This window comes from Salmo trutta, chromosome 13 (assembly GCF_901001165.1).
Source record: "Salmo trutta chromosome 13, fSalTru1.1, whole genome shotgun sequence".
NCBI classification, from domain to species: Eukaryota; Metazoa; Chordata; class Actinopteri; order Salmoniformes; family Salmonidae; genus Salmo; species Salmo trutta.
This window is the reverse complement of record NC_042969.1, coordinates 1,894,927-1,901,156: the sequence shown is the minus strand read 5'-3', so window position 1 is coordinate 1,901,156 and position 6,230 is coordinate 1,894,927. Positions and strand designations below refer to the sequence as shown.

At 46.2% G+C, this 6,230-nt stretch overlaps 1 pseudogene; it reads right to left on the bottom strand.

The window, feature by feature from the left end:
- Positions 1–689: 689 nt before the first annotated feature.
- Positions 690–5,974, bottom strand: LOC115204994 (uncharacterized; annotated as a pseudogene).
- Positions 5,975–6,230: the final 256 nt, after the last annotated feature.

The window sequence follows — 6,230 nt, the reverse complement described above, 5'->3', positions numbered from 1 at the left end:
ACAGGTCTCTGTGCTCCATTGTAATGTCACGACGGTCTTGTCAGACGCAGCTGTCATGTAAATTAGCTCAACCTCTGGGTAAAGTAATGACATTGCTATTCCAACAACACACCACACATTCCTCCTTCCCTACATTTTATTTCCTGCCCAACTTCTTGCACTGTATTATGACAGCTGGATTGCCTTCAATAATCGAAAGAAAAAAATAACCCATCGGAAACCAACAGCTGGTAGATACGGCTAAGGATAACAGATAGCAGGATTTCATCCCAATAAAAAGTATATCATATGTACAGGCGGATGCTGCTACGAGGCCTGACGAAGGGTTAAATGGTGGTGTCACTGCAGTGTACTAACAGCCATCCAAATATAGGGGAGGAGAGGTGGAAAGAGAAAGTGAGAGTGATAGGGGGTGGAGGAGTGGAGGGCAGTTGTGGCGGACAAATTTGTGCCTGCATAGAGCACACAAAGAAACAGACGCTGTATTGAGGGGTTCTGCGGGAGGGAGGCGCATCAGACCGTAGTCCTATTATTATTATTATAATTTTTACATTTTAGTAATTTAGGAGATACTCTTATACAGAGCAACTTCCAATTACTGCATTCATCTTAAGATAATTTAGGAGACAACAACACAATCGTAGCAAGTACATTTTCCCTCAACAAAGTATTTATCAGCAAAGGCAGTGCTAGTAGGAAAAGATAAGTGCCCTTTTTTTCATTTTGGGGGATTTATTTAAGCTACTCTTCAAGAAGTAGGGTTTCAGATATTTTTGGAAGATGGGCAGGGACTCCACTGTCCTGACTTTAGGGGGAGGCTTGTTCCACAATTGGAGTGCCAGGACAGAGAAGGGCTTTGACTGGGCTGAGTGGGAGCTGCCCTCTTGCAGGGGTGGGAGGGCTATAAGACCAGAGGTGGCGGAACGGAGTACTCTGATTGGGGTGTAGGGTTTGAGCATAGCCTGAAGGTAAGGAGGGGCAGTTGAAGATGATGCAAGCTTCGACTGGAATCCAGTGGAGTGTTTAGAGGAGCGGAGTGATTCTCATTGATGGGGCTGTCGTGGAGCAGGTTGAGAGCTTCAAGTTCCTTGGTGTTCACATCAACAACAAACTAGAATGGTCCAAACACACCAAGACAGTCGTGAAGAGGGCACGACAAAGCCTATTCCCCCTCAGGAAACTAAAAAGATTTGGCATGGGTCCTGAGATCCTCAAAAGATTCTACAGCTGCAACATCGAGAGCATCCTGACTGGTTGCATCACTGCCTGGTACGGCAACTGCTCGGCTTCTGACCGCAAGGCACTACAGAGGGTAGTGCGTACGGCCCAGTACATCACTGGGACTAAGCTGCCTGCCTTCCAGGACCTCTACACCAGGAGGTGTCAGAGGAAGGCCCTACAAATTGTCAAAGACCCCAGCCACCCCAGTCATAAACTGTTCTCTCTACTGCCGCATGGCAAGCGGTACTGGAGTGCCAAGTCTAGGACAAAAAGGCTTCTCAACAGTTTTTACCCCCAAGCCATAAGACTCCTGAACAGGTAATCAAATGGCTACCCGGACTATTTTCATTGTAATTTTCACAAAGTCTGCTGCCTCAGTTTGTATGATGGCAATTTGCATATATAACTCCAGAATGTTATGAAGAGTGATCAAATGAATTGCAATTAATTGCAAAGTCCCTCTTTGCCATGCAAATGAACTGAATCCCCCCCCAAAAATTCCACAGCATTTCAGCCCTGCCACAAAAGGACCAGCTGACATCATGTCAGTGATTCTCTCGTTAACACAGGTGTGAGTGTTGACAAGGACAAGGCTGGAGATCACTCTGTCATGCTGATTGAGTTCAAATAACAGACTGGAAGCTTCAAAAGCAGGGTGGTGCTTGGAATCATTGTTCTTCCTCTGTCAACCATGGTTACCTGCAAGAACACACGTGTCGTCATCATTGCTTTGCACAAAAAGGGCTTCACAGGGAAGGATATTGCTGCCAGTAAGATTGCACCTAAATCAACCATTTATCGGATCATCAAGAACTTCAAGGAGAGTGGTTGAATTGTTGTGAAGAAGGCTTCCGGATGCCCAAGAAAATCCAGCAAGTGCCAGGACCATCTCCTAAAGTTGATTCAGCTGCGGGATTGGGGCACCACCATTACAGATCTTGCTCAGGAGTGGCAGCAGACAGGTGTGAGTGCACTTCTCTCCAGGAAAAACATCAGGGACAGACTGGTATTCTGCAAAAGGTACAGGGATTGGACTTCTGAAGACTGGGGTAAAGTCATTTTCTCTGATGAATCCCCTTTTCGATTGTTTGGGGCATCCGGAAAAAAGCTTGTTCGGAGAAGACAAGGTGAGTGCTACCAACAGTAAAGTATCCTGAGACCATTCATGTGTGGGGTTGCTTCTCAGCCAAGGGAGTGGGTGTCACGTCCTGACCATAATAAGATGTTATTTTCTATGGTAGAGTAGGTCAGGGTGTGACACGGGGTGTTTTTCTATGTTTTGTATATCTATGTTTAGGATCTAGTTTTCTATTTCTATGTTGTTGTTTTTGGGATGATCTCCAATTAGAGGCAGCTGGTCCTCGTTGTCTCTAATTGGAGATCATACTTAAGTAGGGTTTTTTTCCACCTGTGTTTGTGGGTAGTTATCTTCTGTTTAGTTTTCTGTACCTGACAGAACTGTGCGCTTTCGTTTTCTCTTTGTTATTTTTTTCTTTAATGTTCTGAGTTAAAATAAATATTAATCATGAGCAATCAACACGCTGCGCTTTGGTCCCCTCTCTACGACAGCCGTTAGTGGGCTCACTCACAATTTTGCCTAAGAACACAGCCATCAATCAAGAATGGCACCAACACATCCTCCGAGAACAACTTCTCCCAACCATCCAGGAACAGTTTGGTGACGAACAATGCCTTTTCCAGCATGATGGAGCACCTTGCCATAAGGCAAAAGTGATAACTAAGAGGCTCGGGGAACAAAACATTGATATTTTGGGTCCATGGCCAGGAAACTCCCCAGACCTTAATCCCATTGAGAATTTGTGGTCAATCCTCAAGAGGCGGGTGGACAAACAAAAAACGCAAATTCTGACAAACTCCAAGCATTGATTATGCAAGAATGGGCTGCCATCAGTCAGAATGTGGCCCAGAAGTTAATTGACAGTATGCCAGGGTGGATTGCAGAGGTCTTGAAAAAGAAGGGTCAACACTGCAAATATTGACTCTGAGCATCAACTTTATGTAATTGTCAATAAAAGCCTTTGACGCTTGTAATTATACTTCAGTATTCCATAGTAACATCTGACAAAAATATCTAAAGACACTGAAGCAGCAAACTTTGTGGAAATTAATATTTGTGTCATTCTCAAAACTTTTGGCCACGACTGTATATAACCTGTCTTTCTACTGTTGTTTTATTTCTCTACCTACCTATTGTTCACCTAATACCTTTTTTGCACTATTGATTTGAACCTATAAGTAAGCATTTCACTGTAAGGTCTACACCTGTTGTATTCAGCGCACTTGACAAATAAACTTTGATTTGATTTGACATAGGAGAATTTAGGAAGATTGAACACCAGGCGGGCTGCGGCATTCTGGATAAGTTGCAGGGGTTTGATGGCACAAGCAGGGGGCCCAGCCAGCAGAGAGTTGCAGTAGTCTAGACGGGAGATGACAACGGCCTAGATTAGGCCCTGCGGTGCTTCCTTTGTGAGGAAAGGTAGTACTCTACGGATGTTGTAGAGCATGAACCTACAGGAACATACAGAACAACAGTGTGTTGTCCAGGGTCACGCCAACAGTCTATGCACTCTGGGGTTGGGAACACTTTAGCGTTGTCAACCGTGATGGAGAGGTCTTGGAGTGGGCAACCATTCTGCGAGAGGAAGAGCAGCTCAGTTTTGTCAAGGTTGAGCTTGATGTGGTGGGTCGACATCCAAGCTGAGATGTCTGTCAGGCATACAGAGATGCGTGTCGCCACCTGGGTGTCAGAAGTGGGGAAGGAGAAGAGTAATTGATTATCATCCGTACGGCAATGATAGAAGAGACCATGAGAGAATATGATTGAGCCGAGTGACTTAGTGTAAAGAGAAAAGAGGGCCGAGAACCGAGCCCTGGCGGACAACTAGTAGTGTGAGCACGTGGTGCAGACGCAGATCTTCTCCACACCACCTGGTAGGAGCAACCTGCCGAATAGACTCTGTACACTCTGGTTTGCATCCTAAGATGCCCAACCCTGAGAGGGTGGAGAGAAGAATCGTATGGTTCACTGTGTCAAAGGCAGTGGATCGATCTTGGACAGTGGGTCTCAATCCTGGTCCTGAAGACCCAAAGGGGTGCACATTTTTGTTTTTGCCCTAGCACTACACACCTGATTCAAATCATCAAAGCCTGTTGATGAGTTGATCATTTGAATCAGCTGTGTAGTGCTACGGCAAAAACAAAAATGTGCACCCCTTTGGGTCCCCAGGACCAGGATTGAGAACCAGTGATCTAGGAGAGTGAGAACAGAGGAGAGCGGCCTCAGTTGAATGAGCCGTCTTGAAGCCTGACTGGTTAGGGTCAAGAAGATCGTTCTGAGCGAGATAACGAGAAAGTTATTCAGAGACAGCACGCTCAAGTGTTTTGGAAAGAAAAGAAAGAAGGGATACCGGTCAGTAGTTTTTGACATCAGAGCGGTCAAACAACCCCATTCCAGTAGCCCTGTCCTCTGCCTGTTCTTGGGTCTTCTCTCCAGAAGAGGAAATTATCATTACAATCATAACATTTAATTGACAGGCGGCCATGGCCAGGCAAGTGCTGATATTCTGTCCGGTATCTGTGGGATTAAAGCCGGCCCAGAGTCCTTGTGGGTAATTCTTCAAGACAAATATCAGGGCTCCCCAGACACAGCCCCCTGCGAGGCGGCAGGCAGCCGGCGCTAATTAGCAAGGGAGGTGTGAAGGAGAAATCATTACTTTATATCCACAAACTCCTGCATGCCCTACATCCCCTTACACACACACACACCACACACACGACGACACACAAACCCCTTCCTCCCTCCAGCACAGGAAGGGAAGATCAGGAAGCAGAGGAGTTCAGGAAGCGGGGGGTTGAGTTGTGGGTTGAGGTGTGTGTATGTGTGTGCGTACGTGTTTGTGTTGGGCATGCAGGAGTTTGTGGATACAAAATAATGATTTCTCTTTCAGGTGGAAGGAAAGAACGAGAGAGATATCACATGAGTGTGAAGGAGATTAAAATTTGGTGGCAGGTATCCTAGCGGTTAAGAGCGTTGGTTTGAATCCATGAGCCGACAAGGTGAAAAATCGGTCTGTGCAAGGCACTTAACCCTAATTTCTCCTGTAAGTCACTCTGGATAAGAGCGTCTGCTAAATCAGTGGTTCCCAAACTCGTTCGGGACACACTTGAACTAGGAACTAGAAGGAGGAGGAGCTTCCGATAACTCCAATAGCACGTGAATGTAGCACTAGTTATAATGTTTGAGCATAAGAACACAATAATTGCAGAAAATTAGCTTAAAAACAGCTCAATTGTATCTCAGCTCCATGGCAAAATGTATAAATTGCAGAAAATGTGGCTTTAAAACTGCAACATTTTATTTCAGCTCCATGGCAATATGTTTAGAATTACAGGAAATTAAAACTACACTCTCCACTTCCAAGATTATATTTTATTCTTGAGAAGGGCAGGACGAGACGATAGATGATGGAGGGAGTGAGAATGAGTGAGGAAAGACATCCCACTCTGGGAAATGGAGGGTGGAGGCAGACGGGAGGGGGTACGTGCTATGAGCTTTGCACCCAGCAGATGCCATCACTCCCTGGGTGTAATTGCGGCGGGATGGGCCCCTGATTGATGACGGGGTAGCCCGCCGAACCTCTAACCCACCTCTGGTGCTATGCAGTAGGGGCGTGTATGGCTCAGGTGTTGGCACCCCTCCCATTGTCCCCTCCACCAGCTTGGGCCCCATATTTCAGGCAGTCATGATTCATGAGCACCAGTGCTTTCCTCCGATCCCGGCAGGCCTGCAGCACATATCATCAGGTAAAACTTAAAACAGTCGCGCCCTTCCACGATTAATGAACCCCAGACTGGAGGCAGTGCTCTCGCCCTCATTCCGTTATGCTCCCTCCATCTAACAGCCACCATGTCCACTATGCCACCCACACAACCTCAACAGTGTTAGATCCCATGGTGGCACAACACCCTATTAAGACACTTTATGT